Below are 22,216 nucleotides of genomic sequence, written 5' to 3'. Positions count from 1 at the left end.
AAAGTTGATGGAGTGGAAGCCCTGGTATCCACGAAGGGTTTGGAATTGTGTGCATGAATCCATTGAAGCCTTTGGGTGCCACCAATAGTGGCTTGGACTTGGGGGAAATCATGCCAGACAAAGCAGATTGTACAGTTCTGTCATTCAGCTAGGGGAAGTAATGAAGTTGTTTGCCGGGTGGCCAATTCATCAGTTGGCTGCATGATACACCAATAAGGTACACATTGACTGATATTGTTGGTGTTCACTGTGACAGCTTGCATTGAGCCAGATACATAAAAGTTCAGAGCTATAATGACCTTGAGATGCTCTGGTTGAAGGTCTGGGTCTGGGAAAATAATGCATCTTTGTCACTAGCTTCTTAGTGAAGCAGAATCCATGAAGGCATTTTTCCTCTACTTTCCAAAGTTGGTGTGCCTTGTGTACATATATATAATGGGTGTGGGCAGTGCCCCTCTGATGCAATCTGACCTTCTTTCATCTTATTCTTCCTCCTCCAAATAGCACAAAAAGCAAGAAATCTCCATTGTAAAGCCCAATTATCAAAATTATAAATGCAACAACTAAAAATCTGGTGGCCAAAGCTCTTACAAAAAATAGGATGAAAATTATCACTAAAGATATAGTAGCATTTAACAACACAACAATGAAATTTCTCAGTCTTCCCAGAACCTAGTGGGTTCCTTTTAAATGCTGGCTTCCTGATAGCCCAGTGTGTGATTGCCTCATCTGTCATTTTATAAAATAACAAGAACTTGCACTTGTATAACAATTTTAACTTGAAATATAGCTCGAGGCACTTCACATATGATGGAAACTGAGTAATTGTGTCAAAATTAGGAGAAGTGATTGAAAGCAAAGGCAAAGGCTTAGCTTTTTGAAAGGCTTTTAAAAGTGGTGAGAAAAATTGGAAAGTGAAGGAGTTGAGGGAGGGAATTTCAGACAGCAAGGGTGAGATGGCTGAAGATTCTGCCACTGAAGCCAGGGCAGATGAAGAAGGATGAAATAAAAAGCCCAGGCAGCAGCAGAGCACGACCATGGAAGGCTGTGTAGTCGAGAACAAAAATTTTGAACTCAGTATGTTAGAGGGGGCAGGGACCTAATTGAATTTAGGAAGATCATTCTGTTTGGTGCACAAAACTTGATATGAGAGTGTGATCTGCACGGTTTTGGACAAGTCAGAGTTTCTACAAGGTGGAGCTTGGAAAGTCAACAAGGAGGGTGGTTGACATTAAATCTAGAGGTAACAAAAGTGTAAATGAAGCTTTTGAGAGAACTGGAACTGATAGGGACTGAGATGTGTAACAATGTGAAGATGGAAGTTAAAAGCTTTGATGACGGATTGGATATGATCTGAAATTCACTCCTGGTTCAAATGCTCAGCACCTCGTTAAAGCTAAATGAACAGCTAATGAAGGAGCTGGAATCAAAGCCAAGTTTTATTGCAATTTAGGTGTGAGTCAAACAAGGCAGTTTGACTCATCTTCCAAATGTACAAATGGGGGAACGTTGGCTAATAGCATCCTCACAATATGGGAAATTGTATATACTGGAAGTTGCATCCCAATCCAACAGATTTAAATGCTGAAGTCTTTCCTGAAGTTGTGCAGGGTTCCACAAGATCAAATTCTCTGATTTTACCACTTTCCAGTGCCAAATTCACTATTTCTACCTTTGATGGGAACTGAAAAATTTACCCTATGGTGTAAATAGGGTAAATTTACACTATAGGGGCAAGGGGTGGGGATGGGGACTTTATGAGAAAGAGTAAAATTAAAATGAAAGTCACCATAGTCCCAGAGGGCCATGGTTGCTCTATCATTAGAGAGAGATGACTGGTGGCAAGTTTAACCTGAGGGTCACCACACCTCAGGCAAGGGATGAGCTCTGCCGGTACAGGAATTGAACCTGCACTGTTGGTGTCATTCTGCATCAAATAATCCACTATAATTAATGTTTAGGGTTCCTTGAAGACTTAGAATATTTTATAACACCTTTATAGAAGTATGAAAACAAAAAATCTACAATGTAAACCTTTTTTTCTAGGTTGCAGGTGATCATAATATTAACACACAAACAGGAGGTGCACTGAGCTAACAATGGATCAGATCTAAGCTCTGCAGTCCTGCCACACCCTGTCATGAATGGTATTACACAATTAAACAACTAACTGGAGGTGGAAGATCCACAAACATCCCAATCCTCAATGATGTGGGTGGCCAGCACATCAATGTAAAAGACAAGGATGAAGCATTTGTAATCATCTTCAGCCAGAAGTGTCAAGTGAATGATTCATCTTGGCCTACCCTGGAGGGACCCAGGTTCACAGATGCCGGTCTTCAGCTAACTGGATTCACTCTACATATTATCAAGAAATGACTGAAGACACTGGATAAAATAAGGCCCTGACAACATCCTGACAGTAGTACTGAATATTTGTGCTCCAGAACTAGCTGTGCCATGAGCCAAGCTGTTCCAGTACAGCTACAACATTGGCATTTATCCATCAATGTGGAAATTTGCCATGGCAAGTCCTGTCCACTAATAATAGGACAAATGAATTCTGGCCTATTACCACCCTATCAGTCTACTCTTGATCATCTGAAAAGTGGTGGAAGGTGTCACTGACAGTGCTATTAAGCACGACTTACACAGTAATAGCCTGCTCACTAATGCTCCTTTTGGGTTCCACCAAGGTCACTCGGCTCCAAACTTCATTACAGTCTTGGTCCAAAAATGGACAAAGGAGCTGAGTTCAAGACTGAGATGAAGGTGACTGCCCCTGACATCAAGGGAGCATTTGACTAAGTGTAGCCTCAAGGAGCCCTAGCAAAATTGGTGTCAATGGAAATCAGGGGGGAAACTCTGGAGTGGTTGGAGTCACACCTAGCACAAAGGAAAATATTTGTTGTTGTTGGAGGCCAATCTCAGCCTTAGGACCTTGCTACAGGAGTTCCTCAGGGTAGTTTTCTAGGTCAAACCATCTTCAGCTGCTTCATCATAAGGTCAAAAGTGGAGATATTCGCTGATGATTGCACAGTGTACATTACCATTTGTGACTGCTCAGACACTGAAGTAGTCCATGCCAACATACAGCAAGACTTGGGACAACATTTGGGCTTGGGCTGATAAGTGGCAAGTTACATTTGTGCCACACAAGTGTCAGGGGATGATCATCTCCAACAAGAGAGAATCTAACCATCTTTCCTTGAAATTCAACAGCATTTACATCATTGAATCTTCCAGAAACTCGACAAGCCTCCTTTGACAGCATTTTCCAAACCTGCCACCTCTAAGACCTAGAAGGACAAGGGAAGCAGACATGTGGGAACATCATCACCTGCAAGTTCCCCACAAAGTCACACACTATCCTGACTTAGAAATATAATTGCTTTTCCTTCAGTGTCGCTGGGTCAAAAACATAGAAATCCCTTCCTAACAGCACTGTGGGTGTACCTACACCTGCAGTAGTTCGAGGAGGTGGCTTACCACCACCTTCTCAAGGGCAATTAGAGCTGGGCAACAAAAACTGGCATTGCCAGTGACACTAACATCCCATGAAAGAATTTTTTAAAATTCCAACTGTTAGGCAATGACGTTGGAAGACATAAATGTTGCTTCATAAGCAGCATCAATGTCTTATGATATACTCAGTTCAATCAAGATGAGTGCATCATCATTAATCACTTAGGACAGCTTTTGCTCACAATAATTACAATTATCTATAAGCTGAAAAATAACTCTAGCCTCACATGGAGTTGGAAATTCATTCAGCTAATTGTGATTGTTTATTGTAGTCACGTAGGGTTCTGAAAGACATCTAAAAATGTATATATTTATTTTATTTCAGCGCTGTGTACACATCTGATGTCAATAGAATTGCCAATTTGTGAGCAGTGCAATACTAGAAAATAATTTAACCTGTGACACTAGGTATGTGACCCATTCATCCTTCAGGCTAGTTAATTGCATCTTCCTGACATTGCGTAGTGATTTATTTCCTATGTCCCACAACTCAGTGTCTGCAATTGTGATCTTAGAGTTGTTATTGGTGGCTGAGTAAAGCTGCCATGTCAGAGCTCACACAGGTCTCTACAAACAAAAAGATGTAGTTTTGTCCTTCCTCTTCATGGTATGGAAACAAAATAATGCCCATCTATTTTTCTTTTGGAGGGAAAATCTGTAGTTTGTTCATTTAATTTTGTGTGAATTTAGAATTACAGGTTAGTTTAAATTGTATGCTTATTTAATTCTAATTTGCTACGATTGATTGTGGACTGAGCAAATGTTTGCAAACAGAAATTTTGAGCTTACAGTCGGAGGTGTTTAAAATTAAGTTTGTGACACAGCTCTGAAGATCTACAATAAAATGGCTTCCTCTCTCTCTCTCTAAAGATTAAAAATGCTGCTTGTAATTTCTGATGCTGTACTTTTGCTCGATTGGATGCAAACAAATAAAACCACTCCTTTTAATGGTCCTTTGCACAACATTAAATAATACCATTGCTCATTATGTTAACAAAATAATCCGGAAAAAAAAGTTAAACCTAAAGACAATTCTCCAATTTTAATCTATACCTTTTGTTGTAATATCTTGAGGTAGTACTCTGAATTAAGATATGATACAGCACGGATAATGCTGTTTGACGTGTCCCTAAGGTATTCTGTCACCCCCGTTCAAGGCTTCTAAGTTTGGTTCTCCAATCTTTCACCCTAAAATTCAAACCCATTTCCCCATCATCCCTGTGCTCACTGTTCTTGCTCTGGCAACACTTCATTTTTAAAATTCTCATCCTTGATTTCAAATCTCTCCATGGCCTTACCGCTCCCTATCCTTGTCACCTCCTATAATCCTTCGAGACCTGTGCACTGCTCCAATTCTGGCCTGCTGTGCTGTGCCAGAAAATTAATTGCTCCATCATAAGTGGTCACATTTTCACCTTCTGAGGCCCCAAATTCTCGAACTCCTTCCCTAAACCTTTCCAATTCTCTCTCTCTCCTCTTTTAAGATGCTTATTGAAATCTACTTCTTTGACCAAGCTTTTGGGCATTTGTTCTAGTGTCTCCTCATCTGGTTCAGTCACAAACTTTGTTAAATGATGCCCCTGTGTAACTCCTTAGCACGTTTTACTTTGTTCAAGGCACTATATAGAAATGCAAATTGTTGTTGAATTAATAAAAATGTCAGATTTCATAGAAACGTAAGAAAATTAAGGTACAGAAGAAGGCCATTTGGCCTATCATGTCTGTACTGGTCAAAAAAGAGTTATGCAGCCTAATCCCATTTTCTAGCTCTTGGTTGGAAGTATTGCGGGTTACAGCACTCCAAAGTGCATATCCAAATATTTTTTTAAATGTGATGAGCTATTCTTAAAAAAAACAAGCAAAGTTAGGCAGTAAGGCGATTAAACCTACTACATGCAGTTACAAACACTATGTTCTAACCATCGGTGTGAACCAGCCCAAACCCTGTGAACTTTCCGTTTTTATATAATGTTAGAAGACTATGCCCCTTAATTTATAAAAATATGGGGGAGGATCTTCCTGATGTTACCCAGCATCATTTCCATTTTCAGGTGGGCGGGGGCGCAGCCAAATCAGCTGCGCACCCGCCGACCTGTCAACAGCCTATTGAGACCATTTAAAAAGCAATTGACATAATTAATGGACCAGCCCATCCAACTTTAAGGGCAGGATGAGGTTTCATGAGGGTTTTTAAATATTTAGTTAAGGTTTCAGTAAAAGTGATGGACGTGTCCCAACTCATGTGACAGTGTCACATGAGGGGACATGTCAGGGAAATTTTGTTATCGTTTCTTTAACATTTTTAAATTTGGATCTGATCACCCTGAGGCAGCACTTAGCCTCAGGGAGATCAGTGCACTCTTTCACGCGCATGCACGAAAGAGCGCATTCCCGGCTGAGGGAATCCCCCTCCCCGCCCGCAGAGGGAGCGCATTGCGGTTCCTGGCAGACGTCATGCTGGGCGGGCCAACTGTAAAATGGCACTTGCCCACGCCAGCTCCTGCACTTCCCTCCTGAAGAGGGGAAAATTTTTCCCATGACTCTTTAGCTTTCAACTGACTGGAACTTCTGCAATTTGAACCGAGACAGAGCCAGCTGCTTGAAAATGCAAGGCCACATTACAGATTGGAGGTGAGAAACCACCAGATGACCCTCAAGGGAATGTAAAGAGAGAAACACTTCCTGTGACCCAGACACCCTTTGAAACTTGTAACTGTCTCAGAAAGGAACATTAAAAATAGGCGGTGTCCAAAAAGTCTTCAGCAGAGGAAACAAGTTGAGGGCTCTTTCGCTCCCTCTCTCTCATTTGGAATAAGCCTATCACCTGGTTGAAGAAGCCAAATATGTTAGAAACCTAGCAGCGAACCAAAATCTCATAATAATTTCAATACCTTCTACGTCTGATAGTGTCCAAGAAACCATCTAACCAAAATTGGCCACAACGTTTAAAATCTACGCCTCAAGGAAAATCAAAGGACGCTTAACTATGTATTAATTTACCTTTATTTATTGGGCTCTAACTCACCTTATTTCTGACACCTGTGTATGTGTGTGTGTGTGTGTGTGAATGCTTGGCATTGCGTTTTTATTATTCATCTCAGATTCAGGGGTCAATAAATTTGCTCTTTCTTTGATTCACAAAAACCTTGCTTGATTAGCTCTTTATTGCTCACAGTTCAATACATTCTGGTTGAGAAAAAGGCATATTCTTGTGAAAAAGAAAGGTAAACCTTTGTTGTTGTCAACCGAGGAAGTTGAGTAGAGGGGAGCCAGTTCACCCCTTCTTAAACAAAAACAGAATTACCTGGAAAAACTCAGCAGGTCTGGCAGCATCGGCAGAGAAGAAAAGAGTTGACGTTTCGAGTCCTCATGACCCTTCAGCAGAACTAGGTGAATCCAAGGAAATGGTGAAATATAAGCTGGTTTAAGGTGTGTGTGTGTGTGTGGGGGGGGTGGGGGGGGGAGGGGAAGAGAAGTGGAGGGGGGTGGTGTGGTTGTAGGGACAGGCAAGCAGTGATAGAAGCAGATAATCAAAAGATGTCACAGGCATCAGAACAAAAGAACACAGAGGTGTTGAAGTTGGTGATACTTTCTAAACGAATGTGCTAATTAAGAATGGATGGTAGGGCACTCAAGGTATAGCTCTAGTGGGGGTGGGGGGAGCATAAAAGATTTAAAAATATTTTAAAAATAGGTGGGAAAAGAAAAATCTATATAATTTATTGGAAAAACAAAATGAAGGGGGAAGAAACAGAAAGGGGGTGGGGATGGAGGAGGGAGTTCAAGACCTAAAGTTGTTGAATTCAATATTCAGTCCGGAAGTTGTAAAGTGCCTAGTCGGAAGATGAGGTGTTGTTCCTCCAGTTTGCGTTGGGCTTCACTGGAACAATGCAGCAAGCCAAGGACAGACATGTGGGCAAGAGAGCAGGGTGGAGTGTTAAAATGGCAAGCGACAGGGAGGTTTGGGTCATTCTTGCGGACAGACCGCAGGTATTCTGCAACCACTTTGGTGGGTGACCGCTTTGCAGAACACCTGCGGTCTGTCCTCAAGAATGACCCAAACCTCCCTGTCGCTTGCCATTTTAACACTCCACCCTGCTCTCTTACCCACATGTCTGTCCTTGGCTTGCTGCATTGTTCCAGTGAAGCCCAACGCAAACTGGAGGAACAACACCTCATCTTCCGACTAGGCACTTAACAGATTTCCAGACTGAATATTGAATTCAACAACTTTAGGTCTTGAACTCCCTCCTCCATCCCCACCCCCTTTCTGTTTCTTCCCCCTTCATTTTGTTTTTTCCAATAAATTATATAGATTTTTCTTTTCCCACCTATTTTCATTATTTTTAAATATTTTTAAATCAATTATGCTCCCCCCACCCCAACTAGAGCTATACCTTGAGTGCCCTACCATCCATTCTTAATTAGCACATTCGTTTAGATAATATCACCAACTTCAACACCTCTGTGTTCTTTTGTTCTGTTGTCTGTGACATCTTTTGATGATCTGCTTCTATCACTGCTTGTTTGTGCCTACAACCACACCACCCCCCTCCACTTCTCTCCCCCCACCCAACCACCCCCCCACCCCCACCTCCCCGACACACACACACACACACACACAAACCTTAAACCAGCTTATATTTCACCCTTTCCTTGGATTTACCTAGTTCTGTTGAAGAGTCATGAGGACTGGAAACGTCAACTCTTTTCTTCTCCGCCGATGCTGCCAGACCTGCTGAGTTTTTCCAGGTAATTCTGTTTAACCTTTGTTGTTGTCAACCGTGGAAGTTGAGTAGAGGGGAGCCAGTTCACCCCTTCTTACCTGGTCATACCAACATATATATTTTCTGTCTTGTACTTACAGAGTAATGAGAATGCGGAACTTACTACCAGATGGAATAGCTGAGACAAATAGCATAGGTACCTTTAAGGAGAAGCTAGATAAACACATGGGGGAGAAAGGAATAAAAGGTTATGATGATAATGAAGAAAGGTGGGAGGATGCTCATGTGGAGCATAACTATTGGCACAATCAAATGGGCTGAATAGCACAGTTTCTGTGCTATAAATTCTATGTGAATAATTACTGCTAGTCCACTGGCCAGTTCTATTGTTCAAAATGATACTGAGTGTGGTACCTTACAATGGTTCTGACTATTAACTCTAAAGAACTAACTTTACATTTTCATGATTTGTTTCAATTATGTTTTTTTAATCTGTGGTTTGTTCAAACCTAAATTAAGATTTTCATTGATAAAAAGGATCTAATTACTTCATCCTCACTTTCATCAACTGAAGTGAAAGTGGTTGTTTTGTGTACTGTGAAGGCTCTAAAATATTATTGATATTATTTGGATAGTGCTGATTTTTTAACAAAAGTCTTATGCAATCAAGTGTTCACATTTCTTTATAATCTATGGGTGTTTTGCTCTTCATAAGAAGGATATTCCCACAGGATACAGAAATTATTCATTAGGATTTCTTTTGCTATTTTTATTACTCTAATTAGGGCAAATTTGGAATTAGAAGCTACACACATTTCCACAGATTCAAGGATAGAATCTCACTCTGTGCTTGGTGCAGAATATAAATCTTCCTTATTCTGAGATGTTGACAAAATATTAATTATATCATGACTGAATTTCATTAGCACCTTGTACTCTTGACATTGCTAGACCACACTTCGTCCAGGATAAAGCAGCCGGCTTGATTGGCACCACATCCACAAACATCACTCCCTCCACCACCGATGCATAGTAGCAGCAGTGTGTACCATCTACAAGATGCACTGCAGGAATTCACCAAGGCTCCTTAGACAACACCTTCCAAACCCACGACCACTAGCATCTAGAAGGACAAGGGCAGCAGTTGATGGGATCACCACCATCTGGAAGTTCGCCTCCAAGCCCTCACCGTCCTGACTTGGAAACATATCACTGTTGCTTCATGGTCGCTGGGTCAAAATCCTGGAACTCCCTTCCAAACATCACTGGACTGCAGTGGTTCAAGAAGGCAGCTCACCACCTCCTTCTCAAGGGCAATTAGGGATGGGCAATAAATGCTGGCCCAACCAGCGAAGCCCTTATCCTGTGAATGAATAATTTAAAAAAATACTAATCCAATCAGGAATGGTAATTTGAAAAGCCTGTTGGCAGAATGATCACTTCATATTGGTTGGAGGTATTAGGCAGTCTCTTCTCGGGTTGAGTAGTTTACGGCTGTATTAGACATATATGAGCTTTCAGTACTTTTATTTAATGTTAAGATATTTTTAGGTCTTGGAAATTAGCACTAGTCCACAGACCAGGCTGAATGTTAAACTATGAATTGGTGATTTTGGAAATGTGACAGAACCCACCATTCGTAACAGCAGGGAAACTCTCCAACTCTCACATAAAGCTTCAGATCATCACATCAGCAGGAGCTGTGACTAAAGTTGGGAAGGGGAGTTACCATTTAAGTATTAGTGTGGGCATCTTACTTTCAGCTGTTACTTTCAACTGTTGGCCTGTTCTACTTCACTAGCGCTGTGTACTTTGGTATATTTAAATAGTAGTGACCTTCTTGCCCCACCATACACCCAACTTAAAGGGCTCCTCAACTTTTCCTCTGTTTTCTTTGAAAGTCCTGGAATCCCATACATGAAATTCTGAGCAATAGATTACAAGGCCGAAATTGGTCAGAACATTGTTTGGTCTCAGTTTGGATTACCTGATTGAACTTGATTCATTGTTGAATATTCTGCAGTATATTACACTAATCACATAACAGTGCGTATGTATACTTTAGAATAGGTTAACACAGACACCAAAACAGATAGAGGAATTTCGGAAAAATTCACCAAGTGTTCACACTCCAGTGATTGCAGGGCCAATATTTTATGTTAAAAAGAATAGAAACAATTCAATATTGGAAAATAATTCCTTCTTATCAGAGATTCTAGTTATCATATTTGTGCATGGATAATTTGTTTAGTGAATCAGTATTAATTTCTACACTTTTTATTGACTACTTCATCCTGCTTAAAACCCCATGTGTTACTGAAACAGCATAAAGCTTGGTATAGTATCATAATAATGAAGGAAAATCACCGAATTGCATCTGGAAATATTGGATTTTAAGAATAAGAACTGATTTTTTTCAAAATGCACACAAGCCACTGGCTGGAATGCTGCAGGGTGACTCCCTAAGAGGTAATGGAACCCCACCCTGTTGCCAGACAAGGTACTTCTAAAGACATCCAGAAACTAATTGCTCCCTCCGGTAGAGACAATGGAACATAATGGGAGATAAGCATCACTTCATCAAGAAATTCTGGGGACAATGCCCAGACAGATTTGTAAATTTGCCTTTAGTAGTTAATAAAATTACTCTTACCTTTAATTCAAGAAAGTCTGATTAAATTGGCTCCTTCAACACCAAAATGATTGGGTCTGGGAAAAAAGTATCTGCAAAAGGGATCCCTTTTTAGATTAAATCTTGTTGCAACCAAAAGAAGGGGGTGTGCTGAATAAAGACAGTTCATATAGTTCAATAAAGTTCATCCCTCCTCACCCGGAGCATAACAGTTTGGGGATGTCCCAGCAAGACGGTGACAAATTGAGGCATCTCATCTGGATCAACAACTTTGGGGAACCTTACCTGGGGGTGGGTCGTAACAGTGGGATTCCACAGAGGAGCTACAATATTCATTTTCTATAAACTATCTGAACCAGTGAGTCTGATGTAGTTATGAAACAAGATTTAAGTTTAGTTTATAAAGACCTTTAATAACAATTTAATTCTTACTATTTTGTTGCCTCCCTTTTGGCAACTGTGCCGCCTACAGCTCCTAACCAGAGGCACTGAATGTTTTACTGTGTCTCTGTGGAATTGCTAATGCTGCTCCTGGATTGGTTATTTGGAAATTCTGAAGCAAAGCAGGGGGCCTCCCACCCTCTGAAATTTTATCTTTCCTTTCATTTCTTTCAAGCACCATTTAACATCTTAATTCAATCTGCAGGGGAAAAGGGGGCAAATGTTGGCAGAAGTGAAGTCTGAGTCTGTACATACACTGCTTGTCGGAGCATGGTAGAAGGACCACCACTCTGATTCCATCTTGCATCTGGGAGTGTCTCTTGTTACACAAAATAAAAAAAAGCCAATTTTATATTTAACTGTTTTAAATGTACCGCTTCCATAATATAGCTGTTGTCTTATCTAACAGCATTTCCCCTGTGATTACATTATTAAACTGAGATCTCCTGTGGTTTTATGTCTTGGACAATATTTATCTCTCAACCAATGACAGACTATCTAGTCATTTAACTCATTACTTTTTGTGGGACCTTGCTTTGTGCAAATTGGCTACCAAATTTTCCAACATTACAACAGTAACTACATTTCAAGAATACGTAATTGACAGTGAAACACATTAGGACGTTTTGAAATCCTGAAAGGCACTATATAAAGTCAAATTCTTTATTCTGTTTAAATGTTCTGTGTGCAGTGGTTTAGATGTGCTTAGACCGGGGATTCCCAGGTTAATTAATTTTCATACCGTATTACCGGCTTTCAGCAAAGCTAGTGTGGAGACATTAAAATTAGTTTCAGTGTCTCCAGCACTTGGGAGGAGAAAAATCAGCCAGTTCTGGTGTTTGCTCTGAAGACTAGTCAGCATTGTACTGACAGTTTAGCTTCCAAGTGTGGGTGGTCCTGACAAGTACCCGGTGACCATTAAGGACCAATGCATGACTGAACATTGGATAGGGAAAGGAAGAGGCTTGTCTGTATTACTCTCTCCTACCGACACTGCTGGGCAAAAGGCCTCCTTGAGTTCGATTCTGGTGGCCTACTGCTGCCAGTGGCGCTGAACATCTATCATGAGACCACCTTCTGAGAGGAAAAAAGGGAGAAAATTGTGGATATTATTCTATTTGGAATTGTGGGAAGGATTCCAGTTACATTGTACCTGAAAATTCTGCAGGGTTCGTAGAAGGGAATTTTTGCTTGATAATCGTATCTTTAATTACACGCTCAGAGCAACTCAAAGAAAATAACTTCACCCTAGCTAGTTTATATTGCTGAACATGCACCATTTCCTCTGTCAGACCTATACCATTACACAGAAAGCTCATGTTCCAAGTGGGAGCAGCCACGCGTGAAATATAAAGTGTTATCATACCTCCAACTGATCTTTAGGGTAAATAACAGAACAAGGTTAAAGCAAAATCTATTAAAATACTCTCTTTCTGAATGACAAAAAAGTAAATATTGATAGGCCTGCAGTGACAATCGACCCTTTCTTGGGTCAGTTACCTGCCTATCACTCATTCATTTGTTCATGCCATCTAGTTGTACAACAGAGCAGCCCAGTGTTATAACTTAAAGATTCCTTGTCTGTGGAAAGGGACACAAAAACAACACAGAACATTTACAAAACAATCATGAAGATGTTTAACAAGTATTTTGGTTCAACTCTAACAATCGGGTTTAGCACAATTTTTCGCGCACATTGAGAGGCTAAATCTGACCTTTGGTGTACATCATCTTCATATGCAGCAGAATTTAGGAAGAATTAAAATTACTCCACAATGCCTTTATTATTACTAACATAAATTTATTCAGATTAAGTTTCCTCTGAGAACTCTGTATTTCTCCAATTCTGGCCACTTCTGACTATCCAATTTTAATTGCCCCACCATTGGCAGCTATGCCTTCAGCTGCACATATCCTAAGCTCTGGTATTCCCTACTAAACCTCTCTACCGCCCTCTCCACCATTTAAGATACTCCTCAAAACCTATCTTGTTGACCAAACTTTTGACCGCCTCTCCTAACTTTTTATGTGGCTTGATCTTATATTTTGTCTGATAACAATCTTGTGGGACATCTTGGGAAGTGTTACTATGTTAATGGTGCAATAAAAATGCAAGTTGCTGTGGTATTAATTCATATTTCTGCATACTGGGTTGTCCCTCTATGAACATTAATAGTTTTGCAGACAGGAAACTAGTCAGCATTCGACTTTGCCTTCAATGTCAGTTTTGCCTGTGAATCAGAAGATTGTGGATTCAAGTCTCACCACAGTCTTTTGCACAAAATCTAGGCTAATGATGCAATACTAAGGGAATGCTGCGTTGTCAGAGGTGCTGCCTTTTGGGTGAACTGTGAAACCAAGGCCCAGCCTGACCTCTCAGGTACATGTGAAAGGTCCCATGGCACTATTCTGATGAGGGGAGTTCTCCTGATGTCATGGTCAATGTCCTTAGGTAGTGAAAGGCACAACAGAGATGCAAGCTTTCTTTTTTAATACTATACTGCAAGGAACTTGTAGTTTAGGAATATCTTTCCATTCTGCAGATCAGAAAATATTTATGCACAGTGGCCACAATCATTATGTTAATCATAAATCAAATAAATGTGGTGTAACGTGATACATCTGATCCTTCACACATTTTTATACATTATATATGTTTATGTATTTTTGGTGCATAAATCACAAACATTTTATCATCGTAAGAGGCCTTGGAGGTTTCTAAAGCTTGCACACTCCATAAATTACCTTACAATAGCAACCTATACTATTTGTAATATGTTCATTTGATGCAGGACTGTCTGCAGTTTCTTTTTTATGTGTTCTACATATGCCATTGCAGGTTCCCAACAGCTGGGTGCTTTGCACCTGCATGTGTAAGTACATACATAAACAGAAAGAAATTAAATCTTATGCAGAGCAGTAGAAAAGCCAACCAGGCGTGAACCACAGGGGAACAGTATGACAAGTGCTTAGCTGTAAACAAGCTTTAAAGGGATTTAATTCTTTTGACAAGTGCCAGTGGTGGCATCTCACTTGGAGTCAGCATATGCAGAGATTGGAGAACAGGAATCACAGAGGAGTGTGTTTTCAAGGCTCCCAGTGAATCAATTTCAGCATTTCCCAAAATAACCAAACATGTGAGTGATATAATTACCCTCTTTTTCAAGATTTCTGACCCTGAATTCTAATGGTGCTGACACAAACGTTTTAAGCACAAGAATGATATGATGGATGTGGAAGTCATATTGTAGGATGAAAATTACACAGTCAAATACAGTTAAAATCGAACATAACTGGTCATGGGGATATAACGTTACAATCTCAAGTGGAGACATTGAGAAAAAATGTCATTTAATACTGAAACTTTTTTTTCCACAAAGGCTTAGAGATTTTTTGGAGCATAGAGTGAAGGATATTATACTGCAAGATTTTAAATCTTTATATCAACAAATATTGGAGGAGTTAATCTTAATTAATCAGAACACTAATGCAGTAGCAAGCAGAAATAAATTGATGGGTCCTGGCCCCTCTCTATAAAGAGATTTGCCTTTACTTCTATTAAGACTGAAAGGAAGCAGAAACTAATCAAATTGGACACGCAATCATCAGAAGAAAAACTCATTAACTCTGAAACAATATTAGAGGAATTTAAATCTCACTCCATTAATTTTAATGCTTTGTGAAGCATTTGCCTTCTCTGCATCTTGTAGCAGTAACCTGTGAGATTTGTCAAAATCTTTCCTTCACTCTTTCCCAAATGGACATTTAATGCTGACAGCTGGTGAAATTCTCAAGGTGCAGCTTCACATCTAAACAGCCTTCATTTCTCAGACACCTGTGATGCATTTCCTCCTCTTTTACCTACTGTTCCCTGGGCTTGTTTCAAAATGATTTGCATGTCTGTCTGTAAAAGGAACTGACCAGTAACTGCCACTCAAGCTGTGTACAGTAGTCTGTTATCTTGTGAGTCCTCTAATGGGCACAAACATCAACAAAGTCTTTAACCATGGCCAACTATTACTTGTCTCTTCCATATGAGTGCAGCAAACACTATCAGCTATACAACTAGAATCTCAATGTTGTCAGTTTCTTCTACTTGAATGACAAATAATGCATAACACAAATTGTTAAGAAATTATTTTTTTATTCTAATATTTGTCTTAATACTGAAGCCTTGTAATGAAGATCTTGGTTTCAATAGAAGGCTGCCAGAATCTAAAATTTTGAAAATGGGCACTGTCCCTAAATTAACATTATATAGAAAATTAGAATGGGGGTTGCTCCAAACTCCTCTCTCACTAATGAACCGCCCGCAAAATGATGTAGTGGAATCAGATTCAGAAATCTTCAAAGCTGTTATAGCATAGCTAAAAAACATAAGCGCAGATTTTGTTCTCAGCAGCATTTCACTGTTTGCCTCACTGACAATTGCTCACAGAGTGTGCACAGGCTTGTTGTAGGAGAATTCCCTTAATCAATGCCTGTTTCACTGTAACATCCTCTACAGGGTATCTGTGATATCTGTGAGCAGAGCAATAAACAACGAGGTTCTTCAACCAATCAGACTGAAGAATCCTCACTGAGCCATGTAGAGTCCAAACCAGGAAGTATAAAGCAGGAAATATAATTAGATTTAAAAGTGATGTACAGAAAGCAAAATAAAGAACAAGAAATACAAATACAGAAGGGAGAGAGATAAAGGAGACACAGAAACTATTATTTTAAAAATCTACAATAATTAATTTTCTTCTGAATAAATGAGGCTCCACACTTGTAAAATATATTTGTTCAGAGCCAGGGAGATTATTCAGCAGTAATTCTCACTTATTATCCTGTTAAAAACTACTTAATTCTGAATGCAACATTCCTAACATTTTCAACCATTTTTAATGACCATTTTCAAACAGAGTTCATATTGTTGCAGTAATTTTGATGCTAAGTCTAACAGTCTACCCTATGGGGGTTCAGAATATATCTGACAGCGTTCAGCTGCACATGTGCTGACACCAGAAATTACTATCCAATTTATGCTATTGCAACAAAATTCAAACCATAATCATCAGGCATTCCTGGATATGGAGAAAGGACCAATTCACGTACATACTAGGTACATGAGTATTTTATCGAACTTGACTTGATCCTGTGAACACGTAGCTATAGCAACGTCATGTCTACATCTCATCAAATTAACATCAGTTAAGGATTAATACCAAGTCTATTTAGTTGCAATTTCGGTTTAAATAGATGTTCAATCACTTAGTCTACTGCATTCGTTGCTCCCAACGCAGTTTCCTCTACATTGGAAAGACCAAACGTAAACTGGGTGACCGCTTTGCAGAACACCTGCGGTCTGTCCGCAAGAATGACCCAAACCTCCCTGTCACTTGCCATTTTAACACTCCACCCTGCTCTCTTGTCCACATGTCTGTCCTTGGCTTGCTGCATTGTTCCAGTGAAACCCAACGCAAACTGGAGGAACAGCACCTCATCTTCCGACTAGGCACTTTACAGCCTTCTGGACTGAATATTGAATTCAACAACTTTAGATCTTGAACTCCCTCCTCCATCCCCACCCCCTTTCTGTTTCTTCCCCCTTCCTTTTGTTTTTTCCAATAATTAATATAGATTTTTCTTTTCCCACCTATTTCCATTATTTTTAAATCTTTTTTGCCCTGCTAGTCTTTCCACCCACCCCCACTAGAGCTGTACCTTGAGTGCCCTGCCATCCATTCTTAATTAGCACATTCGTTTAGATAATATCACCATCTTCAACACCTGTGTTCTTTTGTTCTTTTGTCTGTGACATCTTTTGATTATCTGCTCCTATCACTGCTTGCTTGTCCCTACAACCACACCACCCCTCCCCCACTTCTCCCCTACCCCCACCCCACCTTAAACCAGCTTATATTTCACCCCTCTCAGTTCTGTGGAAGGGTCATAGGACTCAAAACGTCAACTCTTTTCTTCTCCGCCAATGCTGCCGGACCTGCTGAGTTTTTCCAGGTAATTCTGTTTTTGTTTTGGATTTCCAGCATCCGCAGTTTTTGTTTTTATCTCTGTGTTCAATCACATTCCTTTTCCTAATATTCAGGCACTGCAGGCCTTGGGCCAGCAAACTGAACTTTCTCATGCAGGACACTCTCAAACAATTTTATTTTTCTTCCAGCTGCATTTTCCTAAAGCATTGAATCATGCTGAGTCATGAGCACCAGGTGATCTCCAAAGCCTTGTTACAATGGCCATTCTCCCTGTGTGAATATAGACAGTGGATATCAGCTGGGTATTCAACTGTGGTGGCACATGGGTGGAGCATCACAGAGATGTTGGCTTGCTCTGATGGGTTCATTCCTTTTTCTTTAATCCCATTCAGATAATCATCTTCATTTCCATTTTATGTTTTCTCCTTCTATCCTATTTTTGGCATATAAACCATGCCAGAAATTTTTACCCAGCGTCAGAAAGAGTAAGTACTGCAAAAAAATTACACGTCCATGGCTCATAATCTTGAAAGTATGGATTTTTTTCATCAACTTGATTCAATTGAGATGGAACAGACTTTTCTCTAGTGCACTGCTCTTTCACATCCTCACTTGGAAACTTCTTCTTCTATTGTGAGTAATTTTCTGGTTACAATATATTTCACTGTTGCACCTCAAAAAATGTATTTTCATGCATTGTCCCCTTTTCTCGCTTCCTATATGAAAGCACTGACCCATGCCTGTAACACTCCAGCACATCAACCAGCTGGCCAGCCTTCAAGTGTAAGCCTGCTGAATGGATGTCAGTAAGGGTATTCAGCAAAAGGAGGCATCACAGTCAAACCTCATCTTGTCCAAATACACTCAAATTTTAAACTGTGGGCACATAGAAATCAGTAATAAACCTGTCTATTCTCTTCCTGTCCCCTGCACAGAGGCACTGTAGCCAACTGCAGTCCTCTATCTTTACATGGTTGAAATTAACTGGTGGATCTGGGATGTTCCGTTTACAGTGCGAATTGAGACGATCCCCTTACCCACTGGATCAACAGGGTACTCCTTAAAGATTATCCTTATGTTTGACATGCAGAATTAAAAATAATTGATAACGCAATGCCTGCTTGGTCTCACTCTGTAATTGCCTTTTTTGTTGCCAGTTGAAATTCATTGTTCCCAGGTTTCTGTACAAATGATGGGATTAACCAAGATGCTCCTGCCCAAAATGGTTGTTCTTTTTATCTGAGATCCTGAAAGATTCTGTAAACTATGAAACACAAACTTCCGAATACATTAACTTTACTTTTGTCGATTCTGTCCCTCAAGAATTAGCAATCATTACGAATTATTCTTGAAAGGATAATTCCATCACTGAACTGACTAATATATTTGTTTAGCAACTCATTGGGAGAAAGGCAATGGACCTGACACAGAGGACTGGATTTTCATGGAGTCGGATAGATGCTGTGGAGGTGTGAAAATGGCGGCAGAGACCAGATTCTGGGATTATCACTGGTGTGGGATAAGGATGCAGGCTGCTGGGGGTTGTGAGTCGGCGCCTTGCACTCCCAATCTTGCCAGCTCCACAGTGGTATAGGTATTTCCTAGTCCTCTGCAATTTTCATAGCATGTGGCCAGCTTTGAAAGGATTTGTAGTTCATGGCACCTCAGAGATGTTGTGAACCATACTCTGCATGAGGGAACCTTTTGAAAGGTAAATTCAAAAGAACTTATCAACGACCCCCCCCATGCCAAGTCATGCCCCTCCACCCCCACTCCACATGACCCCTTATACCCTTCATGCCATGCCCCTCCACTCAGCTCTCATGGTCTCTTATACCCTCCATGCCAAGCTATGCCCCTCCACCCACCTCCATGGCCTGTCATACACTCCGCACCAAGCTATGGCACTTCCAAGCACATTCACCCACCATATATTCTGCATAGAACCAAAGAACTCTATAGCAACAATATGGTGTGTTAAAAAAGCTTTTAAAAAAGTCCTTCATTCTTGCTTTCCATTTTCTTAGAAATACCACTCTCACGATGGCTCAATAAAAATGTCAATCATCCAGACCTTTTAAAGTATCAAAGCAGAAACTGTAAGCACTTGAAACCTCTTTATATTGTATAAATAAACATTTTACAATTAACTGAACAGATCAGAGAACCAGAGCTGTCAATCAAGCAATGTTTTCCCTGGGGTACAATTGTTTCAACTGAGTAATGGATGTCTGGGCTCTCAGCCAAGAATACATAATGAAGCTTGGCTGAGAGCCCAGACATCCATTACTCTCTTGGAATGGCTGCACATCAAGGAAAACATTGCTTGGCTCTCTGATCTATTCAGTCAATTGTACACTGTTCATTTACACAAGACAAAAGAGGTTGAAGTGCTTGCAGTTTCTGCTATTGATATTTTAAATGATCTGGATGATTGGCACTTTTATTGGGCTGTTGTGAAAGGATTTTTTTCAAGATAATGGAAAATTATTGATGAATGACTGTTTTATTGAAAGTTTTTTTTAACACATCATCGTATTGTCATTATAGGGTTCATTGGTTCTGCACAGAGTGTCTAGTGGGTGAATGTGCATGGAAGTGCCATAGCTTAGCATAGAGTGTATGAGGGGCCATGTGGGTGGGTGAGTGGAGGGGCAGAGTTTGGCATGGAGGGTACAAGGGGCCATGGGGGTGGGTGAAGGGAAATAGGTTGGCATGGGAGGTGTAAGACACCATGGTAGATGGGTGGGCATGACTTGGCATGGATGAAGCATGGGGAGTGTGTGGGGGGGGTGAGGGGGTGCAAGGAGTGATGTCTAGAGGCCCCTACTGTTTTTATTGTAACTAGGACAAAGTCCCAGATCACCAAGACGGGCCTTTTAAACGGACCACCTTGGCAACTAGAAGCCTCTGCAGTCTTTCTGTGGGTGCAGGCCTGACTCCTGTTAGCATCTGTCCCCTGGAATGAAAATTCCATCTTTGCGAGCACTTTCTCTTGAGGTGGGCTAGCCGGGTCATGAAATTTCCCAACTCCTGCTACCCACCTCGAAGATGAAAACCCATCCCAGAATGTCTTTAGACTCTTTATTAACCTGGTGGGGCATGCCAAAGTTTAGTTTACATTTATGAAGTGCAATATTAATGGTAAATGGTGTTAAATACCAGTCACACTGCCCTTCGTCCTTCCTGAAATCTGGTTCAGCCACTGGATCATATCTGGAGGTTGTGGAGCTGGCATGTCAGCCATCCTATGTGCACCACCTTGTGGTAAATTATACAAAGGAACTGCAATTGAGACGCATATTTTTATGTGAACTGTCTCTTCCTGTTCAGGGCTGAAGGAAATTACATACAAAGAACATGTAAGGAGGCAAGAGTAAAACCATCCCTTTTTTGACTGTTGTCTGTGGTTTAAATTCCTTCATAAAGTGGGACTCTGCCCAGGAACCACCTTGTTTAATAACAGTCAAGCAGGAGGAGTTTAGAGTCTGCAAGAGGTTTACTTGGTAATAAAATGGAAAAATGAACCAAAGCAGTTAATTTGCACTTGCTGAAAAATAAATTATGCAATCTCGTGGTATTAATCTGGTTATGGAGACCATTTTGTTATAAAGAAGTTCATAAATCAGAAGAGCAGCAGGTTTATTTATTTCCCCCCAAGGACTATGCAGAAATGTAGCCAATCACTGAAGAGCGATAGCTAAATGCATTCATAAAGCAGAGACAGGCATCAGCTGCTCAGCCTGGCTCCAATTTTCTAGAGGAAGGTGAAGTAAAAACTTGTCAGCCCACTATGCAACCTCTTAATCTCACTGTTTATTCCAGGCTTCATTAAAATCAATCTCTACCGGTTGGGCTGTCACTCAGGCTGTGCTCAGTGTCCTGCTGTCTACTTTCCCCTGAGAGCATCCTTCATTCTGATAAATGGTCTGTTACTTGCACTGAGGCTGAGAGGAGAATGGTCTTGCATCTGAGGAGATGGAAGGAGACAGCTTCCCTCAACAGTCCCTGAGTAGAATACAATAACAGTTTGTGAAAAAGACCTGTCAGGCAGAAAATAAGTTTGGTAGCAACAGGAAAATGAAATAATTGAGTCCTGTACTGCAGGACTAACGGTACAGTGAAGCGGAGCGAGAAGCAGGATGGCAAGTTCACTGGCTGGGTGCCAAGTTTGGTCTCATTAGCACAGGCCAACCAAAAGCAAAAGTCCAAGAGATTTGCCTCATTTACAGTTAAATAATAACTTAACTGAAACTCTAAAACTGAAGTTGTCGTTCCCAGGGAGTTGCACACTACAATTTAAAAAGAGAACTTGATTCTATTTTAAGAATTATCCTTTTCAATAAATCATTCCTAAACAAAAATTAATCCTTTCCTGCAAGTCATGAACCTTGACTGTGTACAGATGGATCTGCTCAGTTTATCCAATCTGTACCAAAAAGACTAAAATCTCAAAGAATGGCAGGGAAGTAGGATCAGAAAACACAGGTTTAAATGAGCAAAATGCTCATTTAAAATAGATATCAGGGAGAACTTGGTTACTTGGAAGTCTGTACTGGAGTGCTGCTATGGGCTGCATTAGAGTGCTTCAGTTGGAGTTTGGTGAGAGAGGGATTTTTAAAGGTTAATTTCTATCTAAAGTCTATTCTTTCTTTAATTTAGCAACTAACTAAAAGTTGATCTTTAGGTTGTAAGAAGATGAGTTTTAGTCCAACTTTAAAACAGGGGTTATACAGGCTCTGCTTACAGCTGCTGCTCGTAAATTAGTTAACTGGCTTAAATAGGTTTTCAGAAGTTAGATTCAAACAACATAAAAGCAAGATAGCTATGGCGCTGCTTTTGTCTGCACTGGGGTGCTGCTTTGGGCTGCATTAGAGTGCTTCAATTGGAGTTTGGTGAGAGAGGAATTTTGG

The sequence above is a fragment of the Carcharodon carcharias genome, chromosome 26 (genome assembly GCF_017639515.1).
Source record: "Carcharodon carcharias isolate sCarCar2 chromosome 26, sCarCar2.pri, whole genome shotgun sequence".
Taxonomy (NCBI): Eukaryota; Metazoa; Chordata; class Chondrichthyes; order Lamniformes; family Lamnidae; genus Carcharodon; species Carcharodon carcharias.
Note: the sequence above shows the minus strand (reverse complement) of the source record.